This window comes from Hermetia illucens, chromosome 3 (assembly GCF_905115235.1).
Source record: "Hermetia illucens chromosome 3, iHerIll2.2.curated.20191125, whole genome shotgun sequence".
Lineage (NCBI taxonomy): Eukaryota > Metazoa > Arthropoda > Insecta > Diptera > Stratiomyidae > Hermetia > Hermetia illucens.
Genome location: NC_051851.1, coordinates 125,019,965 through 125,044,486, shown reverse-complemented (window position 1 = coordinate 125,044,486; position 24,522 = coordinate 125,019,965). Strand labels below are relative to the sequence as shown.

At 41.4% G+C, this 24,522-nt stretch overlaps 1 protein-coding gene across 1 annotated transcript in view; it reads left to right on the top strand.

Annotated features, from left to right (window-relative positions):
- The first annotated feature begins 216 nt into the window (after window positions 1-216).
- LOC119651085 (beta-1,3-glucosyltransferase) overlaps window positions 217-24,522 on the top strand; it is a 97,748-nt gene continuing 73,442 nt past the window's right edge. Inside the window, exon 1 of the mRNA XM_038054433.1 lies at window positions 217-686. The gene's annotated coding sequence lies outside the window, so the exon portion shown is untranslated. The remainder of the gene's footprint in view (window positions 687-24,522) is intronic.

The window sequence follows — 24,522 nt, the reverse complement described above, 5'->3', positions numbered from 1 at the left end:
GGAACTTGAGTGCCTCGCAATGCACTTGTAAGATTTCAACACGCTGCTCAGGATATAATACCGGGCGGCAATGAAAGCCGAGAAGTGGAATCCTCGTGCGCAGAATCCAAATGTTGACCCCACAGTTTTCCAGCGCCGCCACTGTTTCAGGCGAGGTGCAGCCAAAGGGAATCCCCGACTTTGCAGTCAGTTGCTGCTGGAGTACTATAGGCACAGCAGATCGTCCTTGTTCGCGGGACATTCTCGCTGTATCCTTTGTGAGTACGGATAGCACGCGGTGCACTCCACCGAGTGAGTAGCCAGTAGTGTGAATCGAGTAGACCTCGTTGTCACTGGGTGTGCAGTCAAAGGACGCGACAATGGAAAATCGCTGCAGCACGTGCAATTTTGGTGCAGCAAAAATCCCATCCTTTCGCGCTGGACACATTCGCCACTAACGTTAGCCAGAGTCGGTTTTGTGTCGAGTTTTGTTGAACAATGATGTTAACGGCCGTGTTTTAATTGCAACTACCGCCAAACATGAGTTTCGAGTGCGTGACGTCATCAGTGATAAATTTAAAGTTGAATTTGCGGTTTTGTGTGCTTTCCGGAAGCAAATGTTTTTTAGGCTAACCAGAGTGATTGAACGTGGTAACAAGTGTTGCAGCTTGCAAATCACGACATTTTTACGGGAGAACATAGAACAGGTTACATGGCTGACATAAAATAGGGGATTTTTGCTAGAAATTCAAAATAATATGCAATCAAAACAGAAAACTTTAATGCAAATAGCTTAGACAAGTATCTTCTCATATCAATGTCGACGAGCTTCTATTCAGAGATACTTCGATGAGCTGTCGTCTCACAAATTGGCAGTTGTCTTGCAATTCCTTAGAAGTATCGTTGCAGCTCATATGTGCGAGTATTGTGAAACTGGCTATGAACTATTCCAAGTCATTCCGCATGGATTAATTTTTGATGTACGTTTCATGTAGAAATGGCTGTCAAGGTATCTAGGTTTATGGAAAGCCAACTTCTAAGAACGCTTTATATTTTGTATCTATTAAAATTCGGAAATCAATATCCAGATCTATGAAATCTTTTGAAAGCATCGGAAACTTCCTTCATGGTCGAGTCACTATAGTTCTTAATTTAATTTTTGTTTTTCAAGGACTTTTTGAGCTTCCGCATTTATTTCAAAAATATTGTCCTTCTTTTTTGTTTATGTTGCTTTAGACCAATTTCGTTCTTTTAATTTCTTGACCCGTCCGTTGTACCAAGAAACTTTCACCTATTTGCTGCGTTATATACAAACCATACAAAGGACACTTAGCTTACTAATAAATATGTTTTGAGATTTACCAAAACAAATCTTTTGCGTTTCAATAAACACTACTTGCATCTCCTGCTACTTATAGTTTTCTTAGTTCGCCATGGAACAGCATCTTATCAACTTAACATGTCCATCCATTAACCTTCACTGTGCCTCGGTTTCGTGTTGCTTAGTTTTCCTCGAAAGGCTTCTTCTTTTAGAGCATTGTGGAATGCCTTTATGACTCCTTTGGCCACCGCTATGTTACTTCCAAAGCCAGTGCGTGCTTTACTATATGCTCCGCTGACAAATCATCCCAGTTACAGTCTCTTTTAAAGACGATATACCCCACGCCCTCCATAACAACTTTGCATGCGGGACAATATGGTAAGTCATCACAAAGACGAAAACAAACGTCCAAGTTGGAAGTGGAATCCAAACCCAGGTCCAGAAGCTGACACTTTACTGACTCGGTCATTGGTGAATCTTTCATTTAGTCGATATGCTACTCTCATTTTACTTTTATATGATTACTCTCCAGAGCAGTACTAAACAGCCCAATCGGAAACTTTCATGCCCTAATTAAACACCGACGAAAAGTCTTAGTACTTAGTACTTTTTAAAATTCAGTATAGCTTAAAATGTAAGCACCATAAAAAGTCACAGGACTAATTAAGAGAACCAATCATCATCATCATCAACGGCACAACAACCGGTATCCGGTCTAGGCCTGCCTTGATAAGCAACTGCAGATATCCCAGTTTTGCGCCGAGCTCCACCAATTCGATATCCCTAAAAGCTGTCTGGCGTCCTGACCGACGCCATCGCTGCATCTTAGGCAAGGTCTGCCGCGTCTTCTTTTTCTACCATAGATATTGCCTTATAGACTTTCCGGGCTGGATCATCCTCATCCATACGGATTAAGTGGCCCGCCCACCGTAACCTGGATTTTATCCACAACCTGACGGTCGTAGTATCGCTTATAGATTTCGTCACTGTGTAGACTACGGAATCGTCCATCCTCATGTAGGGGGGCAAAAATTCTTCGGAGGATTCTTCTCTCGCACGCGCCCAAGAGTTCGCAATTCTTCTTGCTAAGAACCCAAGTTTCCGAGGAATACATGAGGACTGGCATTGTCTTGTACAGTAATAGCTTTGACCCTATGGTGAGACGTTTCGAGCAGAACAGTTTTTGTAAGCTGAAATAGGCTCTGTTGGCTGACAACAACCGTGGACAGATTTCCTCATCGTAACTGTTATCGGTTGTGATTTTCGACCCTAGATAAGAGAAATTATCAACGGTCTCAAAGTTGTATTCTCCTATTCTTATTCTTCCTGTTTGACCAGTGCGGTTTGATGTTGTTGGTTGATTCGTCTTCGATGCTGACCTCGCCACCATATATTTTGTCTTGCCTTCATTGATGTGCAGCCCAAGATCTCGGGCCAATTCCCACCTGCTCGATCTGGATGAAGGCAGTTTGTACGTCTCGGGTGGTTCTTCCCATGATGTTGATATCGTCAGCATAGGCCAGTAGTTGGGTGGACTTAAAGAGGATCGTACCTCTTGCATTTACCTCCTGCGGTTGAAGTAATAAAAACTTGTTGTTTCTTTTTCGTTGGTGTGGGTATTTATTCTTGCAAATACCGATATTTCGGGAACCACTTGTTCCCTTCATCAGTGCAAACAAGAAACTTGAAACTTGAGCAAGAATAAATACCCACACCAACGAAAAAGAAACAACAAGTTTTTATTACTTCAATTAATTAATCGTTGGAAACACCGCATAATTTCACTCTGACTCCTGCGGTTGCTCCCTGTACTTTTCTAGTTCACAGATTTGTTCGTTCTCCCAGGCTTCCTTTTTCCGTCTGTGAAGTCGCTTTTCCACTCGACAGAGTTCGTGATAAGTCTCACAGAGGCGCGTGCCCGCGTTCTTTGACAATGCAACATTACTCGGTATGCGGTATTCTTCCGTTCCGGTGCTAGCTTACATTCATCGTCAAACCAGCCGTTCCGGCTCCTTTTGCGGCTGGGGCGAAGTATCTTTGTGGCCGTATCAATGGTGACATTCTTCAGGTGGTTGTGAAGATCATTTGCTGATGCTTCATCTCCTGGACCTCTGTTGACTGCGGTTATTGTGGCATCCATTTCCCTCTTATAGGTGGCGCGGAGGGCTGTATTGTGGATGGCTTCAGTATTCACTCTCACCTAATTGTCAGAGGGGATTGTAGGTGGTGTCGTAATTCGAGCTCGGAGCACCATGCCAACGAGATAGTGGTCCGAGTTTATATTGGCCCCCCTATATGTTCTTACATTCATCAAGGCTGAAAGGTGGCGGCGTCCAATCAGCACGTGGTCAATTTGGTTGAAAGTGGTCCCGTCTGGAGAGGCCCACGTATGTTTGTGAACCGCTTTCTGCGCAAACCACGTACTTCCAACAACCATTTCGTGTGATGCTGCTAACTGGATAATGCGCAATCCGTTATCATTGGTATCCTTCTGTAAGCTATGAGAGCCAACGTATCGCCTGAATACTGGCTCCGTCCCTACTTGATTTTTGAAATCTCCAAGTATGATCTTGATATCATACTTGGGACATGCTTCGAGGGTCCGCTCAACTGCCTCGTAGAAGGTATCCTTCTCCGACTCTGCAGTCTCCTCTGCAGGGGCGTGAACGTTTATGAGGCTTATATTTTCAAAGCCAATAACAGCAGGTTTCATTTTTTGGCTGACTAAGAAACCTACTCCGAGCACATGGTTTACTGGATGACCGCTATAATATATGGTGTAGCGGAAACCGGTGCATGTCCATCGCATCTCTTGTAACGCTGTTATATCAGCCCTATATTGGGACAGGGTATCGGCTAGCTGGTCAATAGCATTCGGTCTGTACAGGGAGACCACATTCCATGAGAAAATGCGCAAATCGTTAATCCGTTGTCGTTGCCGGGTTTGTCGTTGTAAGATCCATCTTGTCCGAGGCTCCTTTTGTGGCTTCGTAACTTCGGTTTTCCGTGTAGGGTTGTCAGCCCTACCCAACCCCCAACCTGGAGGACCAGTCGATACATTTGGTCCCGTTTTTAGGCGCGAGTGACTGCCTTCATCCTTCTCCGTCTGCAGTTTTTCATAAAGAAAGCACTCCCAGCGATCACCACGTGGAGGTGGAGATAGGGTTTGGTAGTAGAGCTGTTGGTGTTGGTTCAGCAGGCGTTTCCCAGGTTTTATGCTCCATCGTGGGTACCAATCCACGTTTCGCGCTGGGACCTATACTACCCTTTGACCGCTATTGAACCTATATAACGAAATAATGTGGAGAAATCATTAAGATGCATCTTCATATCTGAGATCCCGGTCTCAAAACCATCGTCATATTTTGGAAACTTTGTTTGAATTGCCTCCTTGAAATACAATTTGCAGCGAGTATAAGCGATAATATAGAGTAACAAGTCGGAATACGGGAAGCTAAACGCTTCGGGTCGATGAATATCAAACAATCAAAGCCTGAGCTATCTTGATCAACTTAACTTTGCGGTCATCCAAAATTATTTTGTGGACTTTTTTGATGTTTTCGTCGGTAACAGCTTTTTTTGGGCATCATTCTTAGTGCTTTCACCTCGTTCGAACTTAGCAAACCGCTTCTCAACGGTTGATTTTCCTGGTCGAAAGTCCGAATACGAATAATTTTAAGAACTCTTGTCTAAGAGGAGAAAATTTTCAAAAGATTAACCTCTGGGATTTTTACTCCTAAAACCACCTCTCGCCAAGCTACGACTGCCATTTTCCCTTCCAGTAGCTTTCTTCGCATATTTATGTTTCGTTTTTATTGGTGGAAGGCCCTGTGGTCTATCCCTGCAGGAGAGGAACTGGTTGCTTCTCAACAGCTTATATCTTTAGGCGTCCTTTATGTTAACAAGTCGTTTGGCTTTACTCTTTTTAGTCAATGGTTTGGTCTTTGATGACTTCACTAACCAACTATACTTTCAGGTTTCAAATCCTCATTACGAATTAACCACGGAGCATCTAAGCACTTTATTTTGAAACGATTGTATGATCTTCAGGTTTCATTCTTTAGGACATCCCCTGAGCTGGATGCCTTACGTCCATATGAACCTTAAGATCTACTTGTAAATTAGCAGCTTCTTACCGACGGTCAGCTGGGAATTCCTTTCTAATAGTCTGTATCTGGCATTTAGCTCGTCCTTCCTTCTTAGGATGTATCTTTATGAGCTGAGTTTAGCATCGGGTATCATATTTTTATTTTATTTATTTTTAATTATTAATATATATTTGACCAGACTCGCCTGTGGCACATCTTGTCCGTTTATGATGACTTTATCTGGATTCTCTTTTTTGTTTGTGAAGTTAATGTACGTTGATTTGCTTCCGTTAAATTTTATTCTCCATTTCTTAGTCCTTCCTACAATGTGGTCAACAATGTACTGTAGTGTACCGTTACGGTCTTCAATGAAGTGTTCTAACACCCTTCAAGGTCCTAATCCAATATGGATTGTTGGGCCAACGATTATTATTATTATTAAGGATATCAGTGTCGTCCGCAAATGTCGCTATTTAGGCTTTTTCACAGCAAGGTATATCATTGGTGTACAGGAGAACCCAGGTGCAGGTACACCAGCTGCATTTTTTTCAGTTCAGAGTAGGTTGCTTCGCATTTCATTCTGAATAGGCACTCTGAGACATATGATTTTAAGAAATCGAAAAATTCTTCTGGGAGGTCCCTATGTACTCTAATTTATACAACAGACCTTCATAACAAACCTTATCAAACGCCTGGGCGACATCCAGCGAAATAGCTGAGCACAACTGCTTTTTTCCATTGCATTTTCGATCGGAATTGTGATCCTGTGCACCTGTTGGACTGTGGAATACTTTTCGCGAAAACCGAATTGGCGAGGTGATAGATTTCGATCCACAATGATTTGCTTCAACCCCTTAACGAGAAGCCTTTCAAATAGCTCTACTTGGTTCCTCCCTGGTTTCGAGACCATTATAGGTTCGGCCACTTTCTATTGGAATGTATTTGAATCTGAAAGATGCATTAATTATTTGTAATAATTTGACAGAACACTTTTCTAGTTTTTTTAGTATTCTCCCTGTAATATATTCGTAGCCAGGAGCTTCATTATGAGGCACATTTGCTTTAATTTCTATCCTCAGCTCATTTAGTTTTAGACGATGTATTGGGTAATGGCCTACTATTCCCATATAGATATATATATATATACTTGAGATATATCTTTTGAAGAACTCCTTTCTATATTTGTTAATTAATGGCTTTAGTTTATTTGTCAGAAAGTTTGGGGTTATTTTCCTTTCCATTGTGCGGTTTCTTTGCCATAGTTTGCGAACTCTACGTTTCTCTGCAATTAATTCGTTTACCTCAGCAGGACAATCAGTATTTTTTATTCAGTGCATAATCGGCAGGAGTACTTTTCCAAGCCGCCTATTAGCAGATCGACCTCCTCCTCGAGAAATCCCCCCTCCGGCCCCCTTCAATTTTCTAATATCCTCTTTAACAAAGATTGTAGTTCCCCTCTAGTTTGTTGACTGGGATGTGTTGCATGATATGAGCAAAAGCCACGAATTTTAGCGTTCATAGGCTACGTAAGGTAGCTTTCTGCGATAACGCATATGCCTATCTTCTCAGTATTAAGAAAGACTTCCAACTCTTGTAGCTCCTTCCTTGTCACGGACATCCTGAAAACCACTCCTAAATCTACTGCTCGTACGGCGTCGAGTAGTTGAAACCCAACTGACCTTATGCAGCTTCTGTGATCGAACAATGTACCACCAATGACGAGGCGGGGGAAGTTGCCGAAATTCACGAACCTGCCACCATTACCGTGGGGAAACACGGTCTTCGAGCAAGATGTTGTCAGAACTCACCTTAGAATTCAGATCACCCACCATGATCACAATATCACCTTTAGGAAACCAGCATCCCTTTCCACTATATCGGAAGTCTCCGTTGGTGCATAGAATTGTGCAATTATGATACTCCTTAACCTGAATCAAAATCTTGCAGTTAGAAGTCTGTCAGAAACCGGCTCCCAGGTCTAGAGATCGCGCATTGCCGCAAAAGGGAGAGCAGAACTCTCCAACGTCCCACCATCATACTTCGCTTAGGTTCAGACTGTCCAGCTTATATCGTTGGAATTCTCACTCAAGTTAGAGAAAGCGAGCATTCTGAGGAGCGTTGCCACCGTTATCGAGGAGAGCACGCACATTCCAATAAGTTTCAAATTTGTATTTTGCTAACCCACAAATTTCTATCCCTTTTATTCGCCTCTTGCGACAAGCAGGAAAGGTTTTGAGTATATTCTTAAACCCCAGCTCACGGGACCCACCAATATGGCGATTTAAATATTTGGAAGAAAAGTTTATAACAAAGTACACAATAGCTGATCCTTGGGCAAGATTCACGAGAAATTAACTCCATAAAGTATGTGTGGGGTTTACTAGAGCGTTAGGTCCACAAACATAACTTTACCTTGGAAGAAATTATTAAAAGCGTTATTATGGAGAAATCATCGAAAATTAGCAAAGAAGAAACACCCAAATTTGTTAGATCAACAAGTTTCGAAGGTTCTCCAATGCAAAGGATATCCCACCAGCTACTAATAATACGTTGCTTAGAAGATATCATAAAACAACTTTTTCCCAATTATATTTCAAGTGTGCAAACACTTTTTCTAGTGAATAATGTCTATAATTTGGTTTATTTTTCACTTAAAAAATAAACAGACAAAAGATTATTAACATATAATAACAAGGAATAATAATATATAGTAACCCTTCAACAAGCCTTCACTGAATACATTGACCAGTTCAATTTAAAAACCAAAATTTTTGAAACTAAAATTAAGGTTTAAGCTGTACGAATATTTATTCTGCTGAGTGTATATTAAACTAAACCCCTATGTATATAACCCCCCCCCCCCCCGTCCACCTCTCCTTTTTATCCAAAAGGCGGAGCCCTGTTCCAAAACATTCTGCTACTATTTTTGTAGTGCTCTCGATACATGTATGATATATAATCGAAGACTGCAAATTGGACACCGGTTTTAGTCAGTCGCACGGTCCTTTTTAGTGACATTAACATCACATCACAGATGAATGAACATCGGCGTAATAGTAGCATCGTATGTTACCATATAAAAGATGAGTTCCATGTCGAAGCCTGCCTGTATGCCTATAGGTTGCGAGAGCCCATTTCATATTTGCTTCTATATATTTGTTCCAAAGAGGCTTTGCTATCTATTATACATTAACTCCCAGATATTTCACTTTTTTGGAAAGTCATAGGGTTATTCCGCTCATCTTTATAAGCAAAAATCATCTAAGTCAAATTTGCTGAAAGCGATACCTGAAGCAACGGTTCGCTGTATATTTCTAGCCAGGACACCACGCTATCCTCATATGCTTAGATGTGTATTGCTGCAAGTCGATTAACATACGCCACAGAAGTGACGATAGCCTACCTCGTTGAGGGCAACTTTTGCTCGCTTCTGGCGTCAGGTGAGTTAGTTAGTTTAGTTAACTGGGGGAGCCGCAGCTCCGAGCACTCAGGCCATTATTAGGCCCATTGTACTATCCCCGTAAGTTGCCTATTCAATGGCTTCCCGCCTACGGTGTTCGCAGGCTTTAGCGAATCTGAGAACATTCTCAAGAGGCAGAGAGTGTGCAGATTCTTCATTGAAGAAAATCTTGCCAAGGTGTCTTCATCTGAGATCTGAGGATGCCGCATAAAAAGTACAGGGCTGTCTCTTTCTCCTCCTCACATTGACTGCACACAGCCGAAACCACTACCCCACTCTTTTCCATATGGTAGTTTAAGGAGCAATGTCTCGTTAAAAGCCCTATTAGGGTTTTCATGTCCCACTTCTTATGGGACAACAAAAATGCCGCTCTAGTGGCCCTAAGCTCTTTCACAAGGATTTTCGCTTGCCGGCAAGAGTCCAAATTTCTCCATTCGACTGAATGGAATCCTTGCAATTTCACCCTTCAAAGTAGACTTGACAGTAGATGATCGGATCCCAAGAGCTGGTTCTGGCCCCACCATTGTGGATCCAGACCCTTGGCGAGCCAATCTATCAGCCCCCTCATTACCGGCGATGTTAGAGTGCCCCGGCACCCACATCAGGAATGTTTCGTTCAGTCGGCCAAGTTTCAGCAGCACCAGATGACAACTCCACACCAACTGGCTTGATATGTTGTTGCCATTTAGTGCTGATAATGCCGCCCGACTGTCGGAACAGATTCGAATGGTGCGACCCCTCCATTTTTGTCGCAGACATTCTTCTGCCGCCAATGAAATGGCATATATCTCCGCCTGGAATATGGTCGTCATTTTTCCGAGGGGTCGGGCCAGTTCTATAATCGGATTCTCCGAGAACACACCTGCACCCGATCCATCCTCCGACTCTGAAAAGATTCATGACCACTTGTCGATCATTCGTCTCGTTCGGTGATTACGACAGTGTATGTCTTTTCAAAGACGAATCTGGAAACCATATGATCGGTCGGCGTCAGGTAGTGATCAACAACTGCCCAGCACGCAGCAATCTCTGCATTAACGTAGTATAGATACACTTAATTAAAGTATACCCGAAGGCTTGCTCTCTAGCGGTATCACAAAGTTTTTAGAAAGGGACACAGTTAAAAGCTTGCCTGTGAACACTCCTCACCACGTTCCAGTTTTTCTTGAAACACTTTGTTGTATTGAAAGGTTTGCAGCAATCGTTATTTTTAGCTTCCCCAAATTAATCACCTACAAAAGGTTTCTAAAAGTATCATCCGGTCTATTAAGAAAGCCCAGTTTACCCAATTCATTCCATTTAAGAACGCTGCGCATCTTCTTTTTGCCTTCCAGTTATTCATAGTATGTTACAAATCCAGTCATCATTCGTATTACGTTTATAGGCGCGATTCTGTAGCAGTCGTAGTTCATTTCCTTAAAAATGTTCAGTTCTCGATTCTACCAGAGAATTTTTTTACAGCCGGCTCATAGTAGGTGCTGTAAAGGATTCATCTTAGAATTCTCAACCGGAAAGGAAATTTTAGCCACCTTGTAAGATGCCTTATTGTCGAGAAATCCATTCAACTTCGCACAACCCACTTTCCTAACATCCTTTCTTGATATTAGAATGTGTTCACCCGCAATAGTCAGACTGAATTCTTGGTAATCTTGCCTGTGCAAAAGTAATTCGTGATACCAATTTAAATTCCTCTCTTCTTCAATTCCACCCAACTGTTGACCTCTGCATTTGATGATCATATTGATATAATGGAAAGAACAACATCCAGATCTGGAAGGCGGCACAAAATCCTCGAATGCACATTGATGATGGCAAGATGAAATACATGGTGGAAACTTCTTCTTCTTTTTCTTCAGCCTTTGTCCCGTTCACAAGCGGGGTGATCGGTTTCGCCATTTGGTTCAATCAAATGCCTAATCTGGATGCAATCTCGAGGCTTTTAAATCCCCATTCAACGTATCAAGTCATCGTTATTTCGGCCTGCCTTTTGGTCATTTATCATCGACTTCAATGTTCAGACCAATCAATCAATCAAATGAATTCTCTTTAACGCGAATTACGTGATCATACCATCGAATATGCCTTTCTCGCAATTTTTCCACGATCGGTGCAACCCCATATCGATCGCGGATATCCTCATTTCGGATGTGATCAAAACGTGTCACGCCACTAGTCCATTGCAACGTCTTCGTTTTCATTACTGCAAGATGCCGTTCATTGTCTTTTATAGTCGGCCAATACTCAGAACCATATAGAGCGACAGGACGGACGAGATGGCGGTAAATTTTAGATTTGAGACGTTCGTTGATACGTCAACACAAAGATTATCAGTTGTGCAACGCCACTTCATCTGGTGTTCTTTGGTGGAAACATCAGCTCCAAAAACAGTAACTACATCCAATAGCATCGGTCAATTGAAAATAATAATGATAGGGGTTACAAATATAAAACCGTTGAATTTCTCCTCTCTAGGACCGAATTTAAGACCACTTGACTTAGCGGAAAAACAGGCTCGACTCACCGTTGAGTTTAGGACTTGCAGGTTCTCCCCGTAAACCAGCACCGCGGGAGTTGTAGCAAATTCATCGTGATTGTTAGAGAATACCTGAAACTGTGCAAGGGTCGCAAGGGGCAGGTTATGTCGAGATGGATTGTGTAGATGTGCTTTGGAACATGTTTTTAATAATAATCGTTGGCGCAACAATCCATGTTGGATCAGGGCCTTGAAGTGTGTTAGAGCACTTCATTCAAGACCGTAACGGTACACTAGGAGGCAATGTGGTCAGCATTGCGCTCGCCCGAGATTATTACCCTGATTTGACTCAGGTACTCATTCACAGCTGAGTCGACTGGTGTCCGACGTCAAATCGCGATACAAATTCCACTGCCACCAATGAGATTTGAACCGCGACCTTCCGTGCGATAGCCTTGCGCTCTAACCACTCAGCTATCCGGAGCACTAGAGAACATGTTTTTGCTTGCATGTTTTGCAGTTTCGCGCTTTTCTGGGTTTCTGTTTGAAAGGAAAGATGATTGGCTTATGGCCTGTGAACGCTGTGAAGGCAAGCATTCAAGGGAACGCCAGAAGTATTTGATTGCAAGGGGATGCAGGTTTCAAATTCATCGTTAAGTCGAGACATGATACTTCTGAACTGTTTTTTTTTGCCCAAGGACGCAGAACCTAAGCTTCAGTCGCCTCCATCCGCGAGCTACAAAAGCGTAGCCGATGTACCCAAGAACTTCAACTTCTGCATGCACGTTCTAATTAGGATGGTCACCTCCTGGAACCACTGCAGCCACCTTACGAAGGCCCCTTCGAGGTTTTAAAGCAAACCCAATACCATTGCATGTTTGATACCGTTTGATACCCGTTCCTCCCCGATGAGATATCAATAACAATCAACCCCACTGAAAACAAGACGGATTACCGGACGCTTCGGGTATAACGGTTTTCTGTTTATTTTATGTGAGGAATCTTAACACGTTTTTCGATTTGTACATAGCAAAAAGTTCAAAATATTCCTTCAGAGATTTCCAAACTTCAAGATATACATATTCCAGACATAAATATTATGATCATCCTAAACAAACAAATATTAAGTGAAACTATTAAAAGGAATGGAATGGATGACGAAATCCGCGCACGGTTGTTGTCAGGCAACAGAGGCTATTTCTGCTTACAAAAACTGTTCCGCTCGAAACGTCTCACCATAGGGTCAAAGCTCGGAGACTTGGGTTCTTAGCAAGAAGAATTGCGAACTCTTGGCCGCGTTCCAGAGAAGAATCCTCCGAAGAATTTTTGGCCCCCTAGATGAGAATGGACGATTCCGTAGCCTACATAATGACGAAATCTATGAGCGATACCATGACCGTCAGGTTGTGGATAAAATCCGGCTCAATAGGTTACGGTGGGCGAGTCACTTAATCCGTATGGACGAGGAAAGTCTATAAGGGCAATATCCACCCGGAAAGTCTATAAGGGCAATATCGATGGTAGAAAAAGAAGACAAGGCAGACCCTGCCTGAGATGGAGCGATGGCGTAGGTCAGGGCGCCAGACAGCTTTTAAAGATATCGAATTGGTGGACCTCGGCGCAAAACCGGGATGTCTGGAATTCCTTATTAAGGCAGGGCTAAACCGGATACCGGTTGCTACCCCGTTGATGATGATGATGATGACTAAAAAGAAAAGTTTCCAGTTTAACTATAGATTTTATTTGAGAATTGCTTGCACGTTTTACGGACGCAACATGTGTCCTTCTTCAGTGCTGGTTTTGTAATAACGTATTAAACCAATTAACCGGATAACTGGTATTTAATTATTTTTTTTCTGAAATTGTAATACTCTCTTAATTACCTACCCTAATTACCTCTATTAAGCTAGGTGAATAGTTCCCCATATCGGGGTTCAACAACCTGGCGTTACTCTGTTTAAATATTTCTAGACTTTCTGCGGCGTCTAGTTTATGGACTTTATCTATTTTTGTATAATATCCAAGTTGTCCCAGGAGATGTTATGGGCGCTATATACTATGTGTTTTACAACTGCAGACTTGACGTTCCGTAGTGAGGTTTTTACCACTAGTTCCGCTTCTTTGATATGTGCCTTGAATCGTATTTTTACCAACCGCTTAATTTGCTCTATATATATGGATACATCCCGCTCTCTTGCACTCCTAAAGCGAGTTTTAAGTTGCGCATGTCTGCTTGTTGGGATAGCCTCTATTTTAAATTCTTTAGCGTTTTACTGATCCTGGGCCACAACGAGGCGTATGTAATGATCGATCTCACCGTTGTCTTGTCATTGATGCCCAGCATGTTATTGACTGCCTGTTTCTTCCTTATTGTTGCTGCTTTCTCGCGGTATATTTTCTATAATCTTTCTTTAATATATCTCGTTCTGGTTAGGGGATGTTTAGCATTCTATGTATCATGCTGTGGAAAACCGCGCATTTATGCTGGAATAAATTGAAAGAGTTGCTAGGAATGACTCGTTGGGTGGTTGTGGGCTTCCCGAATATATCCAACTCGAAGTCTTACCCGCTTCGAATTATTTTGATGTCCAGGAATGGTATTTCTCTCCCACGCTGTTCCATTAGTTCCTCTAGACCTGCCATAAACATTTCACTTAGTAGAGGGGAAAGTGGGTTACCCATTGCCGTGCCTGCGGTGGTTTTATAGTATTCAGTCCGGAAAGTGAAGTAATTTTCACTCATACATATTGACGCTAGCTTTGTATATTGTAGATTCTCCCACTTTCCCTTGGTTGAGGGGCGGTGTTTGTTGAGCCACGTTTCGAAACTATGTAGGACCTGTTCGACGGGTATACTCGGAACAAGTGCTTTCACATCAGATGAAACTAGGATTCCATGTTGCCTAATTTTAACATCCTTCAGCTTCTCGACCACCTAGAAGCTGTTTTTACGGCATATACGGTAGTCACCGATAGCGTTGACTTCTTGTAATAACTATTTCGCAATATTGTAAGTGGGGGAATTTGTGGCCGTGATAATTTCCCGTGTTTCGCTAGCTTGTGTATGTACCTTGGGTTGTATTCTGAACCTAGGCAAAGAAGGATTAGGCATGCGTTATGCGGCTATGTTCTTGACAAGGCCAACACATTCCCTTAGTGTTTTCGCCACTCTTTTAATCGACTCTGGTAGATGATTTGTTCTTAGCTTGAAGAAGTCACAGTTATTTAGTTTTTGGAGTGCCAGGTCTTCGCAGGTCGTTCAGTCTTGTATTACCAGCTTATTATCTTTATCTGCTCTAAGGTAAAAAACTGGTTTCTGGTTTAATTTTTAATGATCCGCTCTTCCTTATTGTGCTGTTTATTTGTCCCTTTGCTGTATTGTTAAATAATATTTTTGACGAGAGACCTTACTTTCTCTCGACCATCCTTTTCCAGAAACCTAATTGTTTCCTTGACTCCTCTATAATCGTGTCTTTGGCGTTCATCTTCACGTCCGGTTTCGCGTAGTTCAATCCTTAATTCAATAAAATTTATTTGTCATCTGTTAAAACTTCCGACGATTTGTTAACTACAAAGTCTGCTATATTTTCGATTGGCTTATTTTCTGTCAGTCTGTATATGCTCCGGCCGCATTTCTAAGGCACGTTAGTTTAGGAGTAGTAGGACACAATTAACGTCATTGCTAAGCATCAATGACAAGACAACAGTAAGGTCGAGCATTACACACACTTCGTTGTGGCCCAGGATCAGTAACGCGCTAAAGAATTTAAAATAGACGCTGTCCCAACAAACAGATATGCGCAACTTAAAATTCGACTTAGGAGTGCAAAGGACACGAAATCCAAGGAGGAAGAGAGCTGGATCTATAAAATCACATACCCGGAATGCACCAGTATATATATAGAGCAAACTAAGCGGTTGATAAAAATACGATTCAAGGAACATACCAAAGAAGCGGAACTAGCGGCACTACGGAACGTCAATTCTGCAATTGTAAAACACATAGTAGATAGCGCCCATAATATTTTCTGGGACAACGTGAATATTATACAAAAATAGATAAAGTTCACAAACTAAATGCCTTAGAAATTCTGAAAATATTTAACAGAGTAACGCCAGGTTGTTGAACACCGATATGGGCAGCTGTTCATCTAGCGTCTTCCAGGTAATTAGTGAAAGTAATTAAGGGGGTATTACAATTTGAGCAAAAATTAAGCAAATACTAGTTACCACGTTAATTGGTTTAATAGGTTAGTGTATATAGGGTTATAGTATTAAGTGAAATAAATTATTAGAAAATCAGCACTGAAGAAGGAGACATGTTGTGTCCGAAACACGTGTCTGCAATTCTTGAATAAAATCTGCAGTAAAACTGGAAACTTTTCCTTTTAATAGTTTAACTTAAAACAAACTAAGGAATTATTTTTATAAAACTTACATAAACATTGCCTATTACCAAATACCGAAGCATATATGGTTTTGCAAGTTTGAATTAGAATTTTCCATGATTTCAGACTTTTCCAAGTCAATTAGGAATTTTCCATTTCAAATTCAGAATTTTACATTTCAAAATTAGAATTTTCCCTTTCAAATTCAGAAATTTTTCAACGTTCTACTATAAGGTTTCATACCAACATTTTACCACTGGATAAGGATGCAGCTTATACAGGGAGGGAAATCTTAACTACCCATCAATTTTCTAACATTCTTTGTTTTCATGATAAGGGAAAAAATGTAATCTTTGCTGTCTGTCAAGAATTCTAGATATTCTACTTATGACTACAATTAACTTCGCTCATTAATGTCCACTGATAATCGACAAATCTTACCAAGTATTTAGAAGTTTAAATTGTAGGGTTGCTAATTACTTTCAAACACTTACCCCAAGTGAGGGAAAAATGGGCAGCTGACTGAACTGCTTTAATTACTTTATATGCTACTGAAGTTGTCTCTACCCAAAAGTTATTCAATTTAAGATACACTCGATGAAGCAGCCGTAATTTCTGGGTTGAATTTGAAAAGTGCATATTGCATTTTCAAAAGGTATAAAACGGCTAAAAGCGTCCCACAGGATGCCATTGGATCGTTATTTCCAGACAGAATTCCCTCAATCTTTGCCGGCCTTACGTAGTTTTTCTTCATATTTTCTACGCCTATTGCCTATTCTAAAAGTTACTTATTTAAAATGAATCCAAAAGGCTTTGATAAAACTTTCGAATGGTGAAAAACCCGTTTAGACAGTTAGACAGTAAAGTAGATATTAAAGGTGACTAACCATTAAACTGTGTTTGAAATTTGCTTAAATAGTATTTTTTTGAAAAACCCCTGGCTAAAATGTTTGACGAAGGTGTATCCCACTTTACACTCTTGTTAACAATGAACCGATCATCGAAAATAAATGCAGATAGTAATGTGGCGCAGCAGAGTTGGCGGTTGTTAATGCGACAGTCAGATGCCACCACCGGTGCTCTCCGTGGCGTATTCGAACTCGCCACGAGGCCGATTCAAAAGAGTAGGACTACTTCACACGGAGTAATAGTTGTCGTATTTGCCAACTGATTTGACATTGTATAAATAATTGAATAGAGTTATTTAGTTGCTAGCAGTCGACAGAGCTGGTCGCATTAATACTTAAGAATTTACTTGTCATTCACAGAAAGGGGAAGAACTCCTCATAGTATTTTTTAATTTTAAGTTTTCAGTTCAATACCAGTTTTAATTGAAGTGCCATTGTACTTGATGATAAGTAACTAAAGTAAAAGTGAACGAGTTGGCGACTTCAATCTATTTTCAAGGCCTGACCGTCTCACTATTTATATCCATCAGAACCGTCATTAGAACAGATTCAGTCCATTCATCCGCAAAATCGTAAAAGAGGAACTTACGATAATTATTCAAACTGAAAAAATAGAAATGTTCCTAAGGCTTTATGAAGGTGGACGTAGTCTTAAGGAGGCAGCCGCAATTCCGATTAGAACATGAAAAGGGTATATTGTATACCTAAAATTGTGAAAAAGATGATAGAGAGGAAAAGGGTGGTGTATGTTGGAAGAAGCTCAATACAGAGCTTCCCAGTTTTATTGAAAGTTGGTGTGAAAAACCCTCATAGGACACTAGAGTAAATGAAGGAGGCTATCTCATCGAAGTATAATGTGCATTAAGTAAATCGACAGTTCAGAATGGTTTGAGGAAGTTGGGAATAACCCTTAAAAAGGCAACTATCAAGGTTCATCGAATGAATTCAACTGAAAATCTTTGCAAAACCAAGAATTATGCCACCAATTTCACTGACTGGGCCCCAACAAAAGGAGTGAAGATGTTATTTGCCGAAGAATCGGGTATCAATCTTCATCTTCGTAGAACGCAAGCTCGTGTTTGACACCGCAATCCTGCTGTCCTAACCATACCAATAGTTCGACCAAGAAATGTGACTCCCATAATAGCCATGAAAAATCAAAAAATAGTCCATTTTAAAATCATCACTGCAGGAAATTGTAATGCAGTCCGTTTTACGTTCGACGAAACTGCAAATAGAAAAGTTCTCAAGTGGGGTCGGCTCGTCGTGATCGGTTTCGCCATTTGACTCTATCGAACGTCTGATCTGGGTGCAACCTCGAGAGCAAGAAGGCCCTGCGAGATCTTGAGCTGCACATTGATAAAGGCAAGCCGAAATACATGATGGCGACATTAACACCAAAAACCAAAGAACCAAAAACATAAAATCACACTAGTCAAATGAGAACAATAAAGTTAAGAGACTTTGATACCGTTGAAAGATCTCTGATCTAGGGTCACAAATCAAAACCGATAACAGTTATGACGATGAAATCCGCCCAAGATTGTTGACAGTCAATAGAGCGTATTTCAGTCTACGAAAACTAGTCCACTTGAAACGTCTCACCATAGCATCAAAGCTCTTACTTTACAGTTCTCATGTGCTCCTTGGAGGCTTGAAAAATTGCGAACTATTGGTCGTTCGTTCGTTCCAAAGAAGAATCCGCCGAAGAATTTTTGGCCCCCTACTAGAGGATGGACGATCCCGAAGAATCTATAGCGACCAAATTTGGTTATGGACAAAATCCGACTCAATAGGTTGGGGTGGGCGGGTCAATTAATACGCAGCCCGAAAAGTCTATAAGGCAATATCTATGGTAGAAAAAGAAGACGAGGCCAGGACGCCAGACAGCTTTCAAGGATATCGAATTGGTAGACCTTGGCGTAAAACTAGGATGTTTATAGTGTCTTACTAGGGCAGGTGTAGGCCGTATGTCGGTTGCTGCGCAGTTAATGATGATGATGTCACCTCTTAGAGTACAATGAATTCGGATGAATACAAAATTTTGACTTTCCATAACATTGTTCATTATAGTTGCATTTCCTTCAAACTTTTCAAAACCGTGTGCTATTGTTTATTCTCTTGCCATTTTTAACTTCTTATATAATCGGGTAAATTTCTAATATATGGCAATATACCGTTATTGAATGGTATTTTGGAGCAAAACTTCATATAGGTGTATTATTGTGGTTTATTTTAGATTTTCCGTTGGGAAAGGCTCTGAGAACAAGACCTGTTACACTTTTTGGGACAAACTTTTTGAGTCCCATTTCTCTATATTTCAGTACTAATTGAAATCTTTCAATTGATACTCCACATGACCACATTCTGTAAAAAACTGTATACCCTCCTTTCGCATGTATGACGAGCCCCCTCTAAACCCATCGTGGGTGGTTCCACTCATTGGATGTAAAGACCAGTTATTATCACAAAATTTCGTGACCATAACTTCAGCGATTTCCGAGTAAATCCGGTGTGACAGACGGACAGGCCGACATTGAATCAATTTTAACAAAATTTTGTATTACACAAAACCTTAAAAAAGGATTGATTCCCCAAATTGAGGATGTGGAGAACCTTATGAATATTCCGTCGTCATATGGGAAATAAGCAGAGCTCCAATCTTACCTCCTGGTAACTCTCCTAGAAGACGAAGAAAACATCTTTTGATCAATGACCGTATTATGCCGATTTTACCGGTTTGGTTTAGCTCCTCCGTTAAAATCTGATGATTTGATTTAATGTTCTTTGCATCCGCTTAAAATGTAGCTGATTTGAAGACTATAACGTGAATAATGATTACGAACTTTCGACGACATAATGAGCTCTCCTAATTATACAGAAAATGCCTTCTCATCCTTAACATAAATTCTTGTTCATTTCAACACTTTACAGTTGCAATGCTGATGAATCTGAGCCACACACTAATACTCCCACCTAAAATCAACTGCGAAGACTTAAGGAAGATCGAGAGAAAGATGATCATTCATCTATCAGATTCTAGTTTTTTCATTTAAAGGAACATTCAACGAACGAACAACAATTCCAAACAACTGCGGTGTCTGCTAAGACACTTGATGCCAACAGCATGGTGGGAACCAGATATTTACAGGTTTCAATTGTATTTACATCTAAGCTCCAAGTCAGGTGTTAAAACGTGGTTCAGTTAATTGACAAAGCAAAGATATCAAATGGGACTATCACGCTACCTAAACTTTGTAAGTTTATATCTTGTATCTTTGTTTGACTTCCCGATGCAGCCAAGTGCACATAGCAGAAGGGAAGCAGGCATATAATGTGACTGCAATCAAAGCCGCTATTATCTTTTTCACAATATATGTACGTAGAGCAGATAACGTCAGGTTTATGATGGGGTAGATAAGAACTGTTGTTGTGTTACTCCAATACTCTATAAAGAAAATTTCTATAGCGGAACTTCTATGCGTATCCCAGAGAAAGTTCGGATGAATCCTGCTGTACTCGTTGAAAGCTCTTTGATATCCCAGTGTAAAAATTTCCATTCCCTGAAGTGGTTGATTAATTTGCAGAATCTTTTTTCAACTTTAGTTAACAATATGTATTGTAAACAAGCCTATTCACCGGCTAGGATAAAGGACGTGTGTATTTTTTATTTTGTCATCAAACTTGAGAGTAGGGATCCCAGGTGCAGTATTTCCAGGAGCATGATTGACATACTTTCATGTGAGACTGGAAGCATCTAAAATATTTTTACTCAACCGCATCACTAAAGTTTCATATCTCATAATAAGTACATCATCTGCTCTCATTTTCAATGTTAACCATTTACCTGAGATATGGATAGAGCTAGACTGTAATTGTATAGCAAAGTAGAGATTAGTTTCTGTCTCATTCATATCCCAATTCTATCTTGGTGGGGTGAACATTGATAAAATGGAAGTGATCAGGAGATCAGTGCCACGAAGGGGAAGCAATATCAATGGCGGTTACATAAGATTGGAAGGTTTAAAAATGTTTAGATGATTATGCAATTAGCAACCACTGATTATGATATTAGCAACCAACAACTATACGCGGAATTAGTTATCATAATAGCTGCTACCGTTATGATTTTCGACCTTAAATAGGGATATTTTCAATTATTTGGAAGCGTACAGCGTATAAAACGCTACCGAACCGAGGCCAAGGGGAAAACATATTTTCCGACCGTATGAGCATATTGGAGAAATGTGTTGAGTATTTTAATGAACCGTTCAACAACCAAAATATAATCTATATAGGATCCCGCCAACTGAACACGACGGACAAATGCGGCCACCACGAAACATGGAAGAAACAATCCCTGCAATTCATCGGCTTATAAAACATAAGTCGTCAAGAGCCGATGGAATTACAGTCCAAATAGTTAAATATTCAGGCGACCATCTATATCAACTAGTTCAGCAACTGATGCCTGAGTTCTGGGGCAGCAAATCAATGCCTGCCAACTGGCAAGGTTGACTATCCCATACATAAAAAAGACGATATCACGCCATGCAGCAATTATAGAGGAATCACATCGCTAAGTACCAATTATAAGATATTTTCCACTATCTTCCTAGGCCAGGACAACCCCATACAACCAGCCCCAGCATAGATAAAACTGTACACGGACTTGATAAAATTCAATATCCCCACTAAATTGACAAGACTGACTAGGCTGACCCTGACAAACGTGTGAAGCTGTATAAAAACAAGATCACTCTCGAGACCGCTCACCATCAACAACGAGGATGTCCTATCAAGCACCTCCTTTAACCTGGCCCTGGAAAAAAGTGATCTGTGATAATGATGTAAATGCGAGAGGCACCATCCTCTTCAAATTCACCCTAATACTGGCCGATGCTGAAAATATTGACATTACTGGAAGGAGAACCGAGATGTACGAACTATCTTCATCCAGATCGACCAGGCGACGATCGGCGCGAGATTTCGAGCTGCAGATTAATCAAGACAAGACGAAATACATGGTGGCACCAAAAACCAAAGAAGTAAAAGTATCAAATGGCGTAGGTCAAATGAGTATAATAAAGATAATAATTAAGACTTCTACAAGTACCTAGGAATTCTGCAAGGAACCCATGCTCGAGTTGGTGATCTGCAGAGTGCTCCGCTGTCCACATTCCTGCAACGTGTAAAGCTGATACTGAAATTGTATCTTTCGGAGAAGAATAAAATAAGTGCATTGAATGTATTTGCTATCCCTTCACTGGCTTATGCATTCGGAATATTGCCGTGGACGAAGACCACTCTGGAAAATGTCCTGCGGCGGATACTAACTACTATGTCCGAATTCCGAATGCGTCATCCAAACTCTGCCGTGTAGTGGATGAACCTGCCTCGTGACATTAGAGGTAGGGGCGCGTTTGACATGGCGACACAACATCATCGCCAAGTCAACTCGCTGCGCGCTTATTTTTACAGCAAAGAGCATGCGGCCATCTGTAAGGCAGACTGTGGGCTGACTCCACCTAACTTGAAGGATCGATCTTTCAATCCTCTGATTGGGGTGAAGTCGGACCAAGAGCGGATCGATGAATGGAAGTCGAAGGCAATAAATGGTAAACACGTAAATTGTCTTTGACAGCCATTTGTCGATTTGCATTTGTCGAACAGATGGATATCGGCTGGAGAACTCTTCGCTGAGACTAAAAGGTTCATGTGTGCCATCCAGAACGGCGTGGTCGCCACCAGAGTTTATAAAAAGCTCATCATGAAAGAACGGATAGAGAATGACCAGTGCAAAATTAGTGATTCGGCGTTAGAGACGTTGGATCATCTTATTTCTGGCCTCATTATTATATGCAATACATCACCAAGCGTAATGCTGTATGTAAGGTCATCCATCAAAATCTTGCATACAAGCATCGGCTGATCACGGGAACATGTCCGATTTACCAATATGAGTCGCAAGCTTATAGTTCTGCTTACAGCATGTATTGGGACCGGCAATTTCTAACTGATCCCCATATTCCGCACAACAACCCTGACGAACTGTTAGTTGACAACACGGGTCGTTCCGCGTATATTATTTATGCTACTAGCCCCCATAATAGCAACATCGAACGGAAATATGTGGAGAAAAAGGTGAACTATGAGCCACTGGCTCGAGAAATCAAAGAAGCGGGTGATTGTAGTTCTCATAATATTGTCAGCTACAGGTATTGTACCTAATTCCCTCACGGCTTCCCTTGATGACCTAAGGTACTCAGACAGTTTGGTTCAAACCATGCAGAAGTACACCATTCTGCATACGTGCTGGATGTTGCGGGGAGTTCTCGACGGATTTTCCCATTAAAAACCGGCCACTACCACCGCCGCCCCTTTAGTTTTTAAGTAGGTAGGATTGGCCGAGCCTAAATGCTTGGCACTTAGTGTTAGTATTCGGTGAAATCCGGCATCTGCCGAGATTGTGACAACTCGGAAAAATAATAATCGTTGGTTCAGCAGTCCATATTGGATCAGGGCCGTGAAGTGTGTTAGAGCACTACAGGATTACAGTACACTGTAGAAAACAGTACACTGTAGAAGCATTGCGCACGCCCGAGATTATTACCCTGATTGACAGCTGAGTTGACTGGTATCCGACATCTAGTCACGAAAACAAACCCCTATGTCACCAGTGAGATTTGAACCGGAGCCTTCCGCTACGACAGCCCAGCGCTCTAACCACTTGAGTCATCCGGACACTAAAGAAAGGAGAATACAATTTTGAAGTCTTTGCTAATTCCTTTAATCTAGTGTCGAAAATCACAACCGGAACAGCTACAAATACGAAATCCGCGCACTGTTCTGCTCGAAATGTCCCACCATACAGTCAAAACTCTTTCAATGGAAAACAATGATTTTGCCAGTCCCCATGTATTCTTCGAAGACCTGGCCCCTTAGCAAGAAAAATTGTGAAATGTTAAGGAGAAGACCCCTTCGAAGAATTTTTGCCCGCCACATGAAAATGTACGATTGCGTAGCCTTTATAACGGCGAAATTTATGATCGGCACTACAACCGTCCGGTTGTGGATAAAATTCAGCTAAATAGATTGTAGAGCAGAGCAATGGCGTAACCAAGACCGCCAAACCGAGGTGTCTCGTGTTCCTTAAGCCTGTCATCTAATTCAGTTCAGCCTGCCGGTTACCCCGAATGAGCCCGCAATGGTCAGTTGAACTGGAACCACAATCCGCGTACACACCATTAGCTCAACTCTGGACGTGGAAGGCCCTGAGATGAGGATTTGAGAGCATTTATCGAAAATGTTCATTAGCGATGAAGATACCCATAAAATTCACACTCACAGCCTAAAATAACTTGAAATTCTCGCTCACATCATAAACAAACATGTCTGGCCGGTTGCTGAATCATTTTATATTCGATCGAAGACCGCCTGAACAGTCAAAATTAAAGACCAACTGCATCTCATCTACTTTACGGCGACCGGACAAATGTGGACTATTCAATCGTCACTGACAGACCGAACTGGATGTGGATTACGGGCTTTACTAAAGCAGGTCTAGACCGGATACCGGTTGCTGTGCCGTTGATAATGATGAAGCCCTTCGCTGCTCGAGCGTTGAGGACTTGAACTTGCTGCATTGGTGTATCTGGTGATCCCTTTGACACATGTCGCATTTGGTAGCATCATTGGCCACGAGCGCTTCCATTCTTTTGTTCTTCTTCGGGGAACCAAAAGCTTCCAAAATTCTGAAGCGACCAGTCAAAAAATTAATAAATACTGACAGCTTTGGAATGTCGGGTGACGCCCCTTGCGATGTCTCCCATAGACGTTACGACTCTTGATCTAGTTTCTGAACAATCGTATAAATTATCAATAGATCCCAGTGTTCAACGTTCAC